The 7668-nt window shown below is 45.9% G+C and overlaps 1 pseudogene; it reads right to left on the reverse strand.

The window, feature by feature from the left end:
• Positions 1 to 1898: 1898 nt before the first annotated feature.
• LOC103268670 lies at positions 1899 to 2558 on the reverse strand (annotated as a pseudogene).
• Positions 2559 to 7668: the final 5110 nt, after the last annotated feature.

Consider the following 7668-nt stretch of genomic DNA (forward strand, 5'->3'; position numbering starts at 1 on the left):
ATGTACTATAAATATTTTATATTCCGGTTGTTAACTATTTTTTGATAATTTTATATAAAAAATTTTAAATCAGTATATGATATGCTATAAAAGTTTGTAAAACGTTTTTTTAGAGGTGACCAAAGTCACTCTCTAGATCTTAGTCTTCACAAAATCGGTAGATCTGCTCAATAGTGGGTAAAATTCATACTGAATAAACCTGGAATAAAATAAAGATAAAACTAAACTTTTGAAATGTAAGGTCGAGTGCAGTGGCTCACAGCTATAATCCCAGCACATTGGGAGGCCGAGGTGAGAGGATTGCCTGAGCCCACATGTTCAAGACCGGCCTGGGCAACTTGCCAAGACCCCATTCTCTACAATAAATCATAAAATTGACTGGGTGTGGTGGCACCTGCCTGCAGTCCCAGCTACTTGGAAGACTGAGGCGGAAGGATCACCTGAGCCCAGCAGGTCGAGGCGGCTGTGGCCATGAGCAGTGTGCTACTGTACTCCAGCCTGGGCGACAGAGTGAGACTCTGACTCAAAAAAAAAAAAAAGAAAAGAAATATTCAGATACAGATAAAAATAGAATTGTTTGTTGCACTCCCATGTACCCATTTCACCTAATTTCAGCAGTTGTTAATAGCTTGATATTCTTTTTTATCTGTACTTGCCCTCCCAATCTGCTTCTGGTATTTTATATTGAATCTCAATATCATATCATTTTCATTATGTGTGGTAAATTGATCCAGACTTATTAAGAACAATTATATGTATACATTTTTATAGTCCCGTTCTTTTCCATAACAAAATCAGCAATAATTCCCTAATGTCATTCACTCCTCAGTTTATGCTTGTCTGTCCCTGATTGTCCTAATTGCAAGTTTTTCGTCTTGTTTGATGGAACTAGACCCACACGAGGCACACACATCACATCTGAATGGTCTGCCACGGAGGCCCTGCAGCCTCTGAGTCATCTGCAGCCACTCCTGGAAACGGGAAGCCCGGCCTCTCCGTGCCAATGACTTGTCGAAGGAGCTGGTTAGCTTGTCCTGGATTTCTTATGATCTAGATTTACCGTTGCATCTTCTTATCATTTGATAGGGTTTCCTATGCCCTATGTTCCCAATGAGAATTTATAGAGGATTGGGTGTGTGTATTCAGGTTCTGGTGTCCTTTTTTTCCCGGTGCCAAGGACATTTCTGAAGAACAGTCATCTGTTGTCTGTTGCTGTGTGTGTCAATCTCACCTTGACCGATGTTCTGAGTGGTGACTTGCTTCAGGCGTTGTCAGCCTGATCCACTCATTAAAAAGTTTCCCTTTAACTCTTTTATTATGGTAAATATTTTTATTATTAGTTTTATCAGAAAATGTTGTACATGCAGGTGATTCTGCTGCATAATTATATTAGAGTCAGAGATGATCATTTCTTCTAGAAAAACAAATCTCTGAAGTTAGAGTGGAAGACAATGAAATGAGATTTCACTTTATGATTCTCCTTTGTCAAACTATCCCTTTGTCTGAGTATTACCTTTTTATATAACAAATTAATAGAAACGCATAAGCCAAAAAACTTTGTATTCTCTCTAATCTTCAATTATTAACTTTTCTTAGATTTTTGAAGATCTGAAAATAAAAATAATTTCAAATAATAGCTTTAAAAAACACCATACACATTCGTGTTGAGGTGTAGCAGTCAATCTTAAGCCTTGGATTTTCTAGGTTTTTGCTGAAATAACCCTCACTACTTTCTTAGATTTTTGTCAGTGTTGGTTTGGGGCTATCCGCCTAATGCATTAATAGTCCATATGAGAATATGGTATTAGTGGGTTTCCATCTCCTTAGGGACACACAGCACATCCCGTGGACACAGGTGAATGCCCCTAGTTATCCCTGAGCTGGGCAGTTTCACACGATCATTTTTTCTCCAAGGCTGAAGTCTGTGGTTTGATCTTCTTTGCAGCTTCCAGAACAGAAAGTGGGTTTACTTTGTCTCCACATTCTTTTTCTCGGTGTTCAAGAAGAATGCCCTGCTTTCCTGATCTCACCACACACACTCCCCCGAGGATGTCGCCTTCACCTTCCAGGTTTCCAGAGAAGCTCCATTCCAGGCCCAGAGGAAGTTGTACCACACTCCAGACAGATAAATCCCATGGACATCGTCTTCCGCCTTTGTGGACTGTAGGACTTTTCCTTCTCCAGCAAGATCTCCCCTCTGAAATAAGGCTGGGAGTCTTTCACTTCAGTCTTGATCTGCTCCTTCCTCACTGCATAGAGGGGGACGCTGAGTTCATCCAGCTTGGATTTCAGGGAGGACAGGTCCGCAGTGTCCTTTTGACAGAGGAGAAAGCATGGTCTGTGCACAGCCATAATCACAGCTCCATTTTTTCCCCAGAGCTCCTTTGCTTTGACAGTCTTTGGTTCCTTCTCCAGTGTTTTCAGGCCTGTAACCTCCAGATACTCCAGCGCCGCTTTCTGGGGCTTGAACAGAAACAGTCTGTGTTGGCCAGGAGCAGTGCTGAGGCAGCAGCCCCCGGGGCGCCTGCACCAATGGGCCCCAGCCACATGGTGAAGAAACTTGGGCGCTGCGCCGTGGCGGGCCCCTCCTCCGTGGACGTCAATTCTTTTTTTCAGTTTGGGAAGATACAAAAGCTCTGGAGATGGGATGGTGGTGATGATTGTACAATAATGTAAATGAACTTAATGTCATTGAACTTAAAATTGTTGGCGGGGCCAATTTTATGTTATGTACATTTGACCATAATTTAAAAAATAAAAATTAAAAAATTTTTTTTATTTTAAAGATGTGGGGTACAATTCAGGCTTTGGTATACAAGTGTTCGTTATGTAGGTACCCTTGTTGATGAGGTGAAATGGATTTTTTTTTTTTTTTGAGTTGGAGTCTCCTCTGTCACCCAGGCTGGAGTGCAGTGGCATGCTCCCTGCCACCACCGCCTCGCCCTGCTGGACTCAGGTGATCCTTCCACCTCAGCCTTCCGAGTAGCTGGAACTACAAGCGTGCACCACCTCTCCCTACTAGTTTTTAAATTTATTGTAGAGACAAGATCTCACCAAGTTGCCCAGGCTGGTCTTGAACCCCCTGGGCTCAGGCATCCTCGCCTCGGCCTCCCAAAGTACTGGGATTACAGGCTTGAGCCATGTGCCCGGCTCTTTCTTTTTTTTCCAATTAAAAAACTTTTTTTTGGAGACAGGGTTTTGCTTCGTTACCCATGCTAGAGTGCAGGGGTGCCATCATAGGTCACTGCAACCTCAAACTCCTGGGCTCAAGCAAACCTCCTACCTCCACCTCCCGGGCAGCTTGGTCTACAGCCTATGCCACCACACTTGGCTAGTTTTGTGTAGAAGCAGTGTCTCTCCCTGTTGCCCAGGCTGGTCTCAAGGTCCTGGCTCATGTGATCCTCCTGCTTCGGCCTCCCAAAGCGCTGGCATGAAAGGCTTGAGCCGCCGCTCCCAGCCCCCATCAACTTTGTAGCAGCTGTTGATGAATATTCCCTAGGTGTTGCCTGTTTCAGGAGAGTTGTAGAGTGGTGGTCTTATTCTGTCATTTTTTTCTGTATTTCTTGCCTAGGATTCTTCTATGAAGAATTTTTTTTCTAAGTTGGAGTCTCACTCGGTCGCCCAGACTAGGAGTGTAGTGGCTGCTCCCGGCCACCGCAGCCTCGACCTGCTGGGCTCCGGCGAGCCTTCCGCCTCAGCTTTCCGAATAGCCGGAATTACAGGCACGCACTACCATGCCCAGCTAATTTTTTTTTATTTGATTGTAGAGATGAGGTCTTGCCACCCAGCGGGTCTCAAACCCACGGGCTCAGGCAATCCACTCACCTCAGCCTCCCAACGTTACGGGATTACAGGCTGAGCCACCGAGCCCGGCTAAGATTATTATTTTTTTTTAATTTTTACTTTTTTGTTTTAAAGATGTGGCATACAATTCAGGGTTAGGTATACAAATGTTGATTATGCAGGTACCCTTGTTGAAGAAGAATATTCTTTTAGCAACTCTTTGGTTAAACTGAAATTCAATTTTTACAGATAAAGGAAGGATACATGCCTGCTTTTTTCTTTTTATTCAGTTTATCAGTTTTCAAGATAATGCCTTGATGCCCAGCAAACTCCAGATGTGATTGAGGTTTACAGTCACATTAGGAGCCTATGGAGCTTATTTGTCTGCTGCGTTTAATCCATTTCAGTCATTGCTTTTAGGGGTCAGATGCCTTCATTTTTGACTGGTGTGACCTCTGAGGTTTGTTCCTGTGCCCTTTGACTATGCTAGTATTTTTTTTAAAACTTCATTGCCTTCTGGCTCAAGATTTCTCAGGCTCGGGTGATGCCTTTTTCTGCTCCAGACTGTCCTTTGAGGGAATTGGCTCGTGGGAAACGGAGTGTGCAGGCCGTCACCTGGGGCGGGAGGCTCACTCTTCCAGGGCTGCTGTTCCGCCTGGATCTTTACTGAAGTCCTGGGTTAAACAGTTGTTTCCGCGTGTGCCCATACTTGTGCCCTTTGTCTTTTTGGCATGCGGAGGACAGTAGCCAGCACACTCCGGGCAAATGGGGCTCCTTTGATGAGGATGCGTAATCCCTAGGCCGTCGTGCATAGTAGGTGCTGGGTTCACTTAGATCGTGGCTGCTGCTTTCAGGAAGGCAACAAGACTTGCTCTTGGCGTCGAATGGGATGATTTGCAAGAAAATAAATTTTAATTCAACCAATGAAGCAATAAACGAATAAACGCACACAGAACAAAAAAAGAATGCGTGAACTCTCCCAGCACGAGGTGTTTGAGGAAAGCGTCGCGTTCTCAGGGAAGGCCACATCTGTGCTGGTGTTCAAGGAATGGGGGGCCACGGGGCGCACGGATGATGCCGGAAGGGCTCCCGGCAGAGGGAAAGGCTCGTGGGAAGGCCTGGAGCAGGGCGGCAGCAGCAGCGGTGGGCCTGTGAGAGTCGTCCGGGTTGGGGGAGGATGGCAAGGTAGCCCGAACCAGGAAGGTCCGATATGCCACGGTGAAGAGCCCAGGCTGCTTCTGCAGGCAAAGGGGAAACGCTGAAGGGTCTAAGTAGAAACGTGAAATGATCTAATTTGCTCCTCGGGACAGTCACTCTGGTGACAAGAAGATAGATGGGGAGAAGAAGTGGCAGATCAGAAAGTTCACCTTGGACTTTGCCTAGAATGTGCCTGGCAGGAGGCGGCGCTCAGTCATCGTTGGACGCAGAAACACAAGGTCATGGTGTGAATCACAAGGAGGTAGTAAGGCTGAAGAAAGCTGCAGAAAGAGCCGAAGTTCCTGTCTCTACCCCTTGGTGGATCTGGGACTGACTCAATCTCTTCCTGTGAGATTTCCGGGAAGAAATGAGTAGAATAATTGAGCAGAAAGATGGTCAGAGGGTGTGGACTGCAAGCTCACAGGAGAGGTGGCGGATGGAGATTAAATATATGGAAACAGGCCCTGTGTCATCGGCAGCAACTGAGGAAGAGCAAATGCCGTTAAATCCCACGAGACAGAAGAATATCAAAGACTCAAACCTCGGCTTGGTCAGCATGCTGAACGCTTGCAATTCTCACCCCCTGCTGGTGAGAATGTAAACTGTGAAGCCCCTGTGGAAAGCATCTGGCAGGCAGTGGCCAGTGAGTCAGGAGACAGACACACAACGCTTTGCAATGCGGCATTTCCACACAGACATAAACCCTCGAGAAACGCACCTGTGCAAAGAGACATGTTCAACCACGTTGATGGCGGCATTGGAGCATTGGGTTTTTTTTTTTATTGTTGTTTGTTTGTTTTGAGTCGGGGTCTTACTCTGTCCCCGAGGCTGGAGTGCAGTGGCATGCTCACAGCCACCACAGCCTGGACCTGCTCTGGGCTCAGGTCATCCTTCCGCTTCAGCCTTCCAAGTAGCTGAAACTACAGGCACACACCACCACGCCCGGCTCAGTTTTTAAATTTATTGTAGACACGAGGTCTCACCAAGTTGCCCAGGCTGGTCTCGAACCCGTGGGCTCAGGCAGTCCTCTTGCCTCGGCCTCCCAAAGTGCTGGGATTACAGGTATGAGTCAGGGCACACAGCAGCATTGTTGATTAAACCAAAGAATTTGAAATAACATAAATATCCATCCGTAGGAACATGGATACACGTTGATTTATTTTTACAACAGCATACTATACAGCAGTGAAAATGAACAAATTAGAGCTATATGAAACATGAAAAAAGCTTAAAGATGGTATATATATGGCATGGTGTCACTCATGTAAGGTTAATCGTGCAAAATAATATTTTCACATCTAAGTAATCAAAGCACCAACTTCAAGAGCCTGGTTATCTCTGAGGAGGGAAAACAGGAGTGACTAGGGTTAGGGAAGCTTCAACCTTTCATTTACAAAAAAAGGTCATAACAGATACAGCGAAATTAAAATTGTGTAAAGCTCGGTGATGAACTAAACAAGTATTTGTTGTTTTTTGTTCTTATATATCTGAAGTGCTTGTAGTGAAAAATCCTTTGATCTTAGAAAACTTCAGAGTTATCCTTATTCTCAAAGTAAAATATTTTCCTAGCATCCAAATAATTAAGAGCTTTTAACTTTGCAGATTTGACTAATGAGTAAGCTCAGAAGCTGTTTGATGTTTCAGAAATAACTTCAGCAACTGTGGCCCGTTCGTTGCCGACCGCTGTTCCAGAATCTCCTAGGATTCATCCTCTAAGGACACCCACAGCGCCTTGAACACCCATGTTACAAGATCCCAACAAAACACCGAGATTTTATCCTGTTGTTAAAGAATCAAAAGGCACTGGTGTCGAGGTACGTAAACAACCAGGAGCAGGAAACCTGTGTTGTGTGTCCTTTAACATTCAGAACAGAGTTTTGCATTTCTTTTGAGTAGGAGTCTCACCCTGTCACCCAGGCTGGAGGACAGCGCCCGCTCCAGCCTCCACAGCTTCAGCCTACTGGGCTCGAGCGATCCTTTCACCTCAGCCTTCCAAGGAGCTGAACCACACCCAGCTAAGTTTTTGATTTATTGTAGAGACGGGGGTCTCACCCAGTTGCCCAGGCTGGTCTCAAACCCCTGGACTCAGGCCATCCTCTCACCTCGGCCTCCCAAAGTGCTGGGATTATAGGCGAGAGCCACCATGCCTGGCCTGGGCTTTTTAGTTTCCGTCCCATTTTTTTAAATGTATATTTTAACAAGTAAGAATTACGAAAAAATCGTATATTGCCATGGCACCATTTTCTCAGGTTAATACGTGACTTCTTGACCTCTGAGTAAAGTAATCAAAGACGATTGGCAGGTGTGAGGGAGAGTCACGCTAACATGCATTTCTTCTCACCTCATGGCACGAGCCCAGCAGAGGGTCTTGCCTGTTAAGTTTTGCAGCCTGCCTGGGAGATGTGGGAGTTTTGTGACTTCATGCGATCTCACAATGTGTCATCCCCAGAATGCAGATATTGGAGGTGGTGTGTGGTCGGGGGGCTTGGTCTGCTTCTGGAGTTCACACTCCTGAACGTACTTGCGATGCTTGGCGCCATCTTCCTCCAAGGCCAAGAAGGAGGAGGGCAAGGCCCGGCGTCACGCTTTCCCCGGAGGGGCATGTTGGCTGGCTGATGGACGCCAGGGACCACGGGCCGGGCGCGTCCTCCGTCAGGTATCGTGTTTGTCGGACGCTGCTTGTTTGTT

This window comes from Carlito syrichta, unplaced genomic scaffold (genome assembly GCF_000164805.1).
Source record: "Carlito syrichta isolate Samal-C Ts95f unplaced genomic scaffold, Tarsius_syrichta-2.0.1 Scaffold104837, whole genome shotgun sequence".
NCBI lineage: Eukaryota > Metazoa > Chordata > Mammalia > Primates > Tarsiidae > Carlito > Carlito syrichta.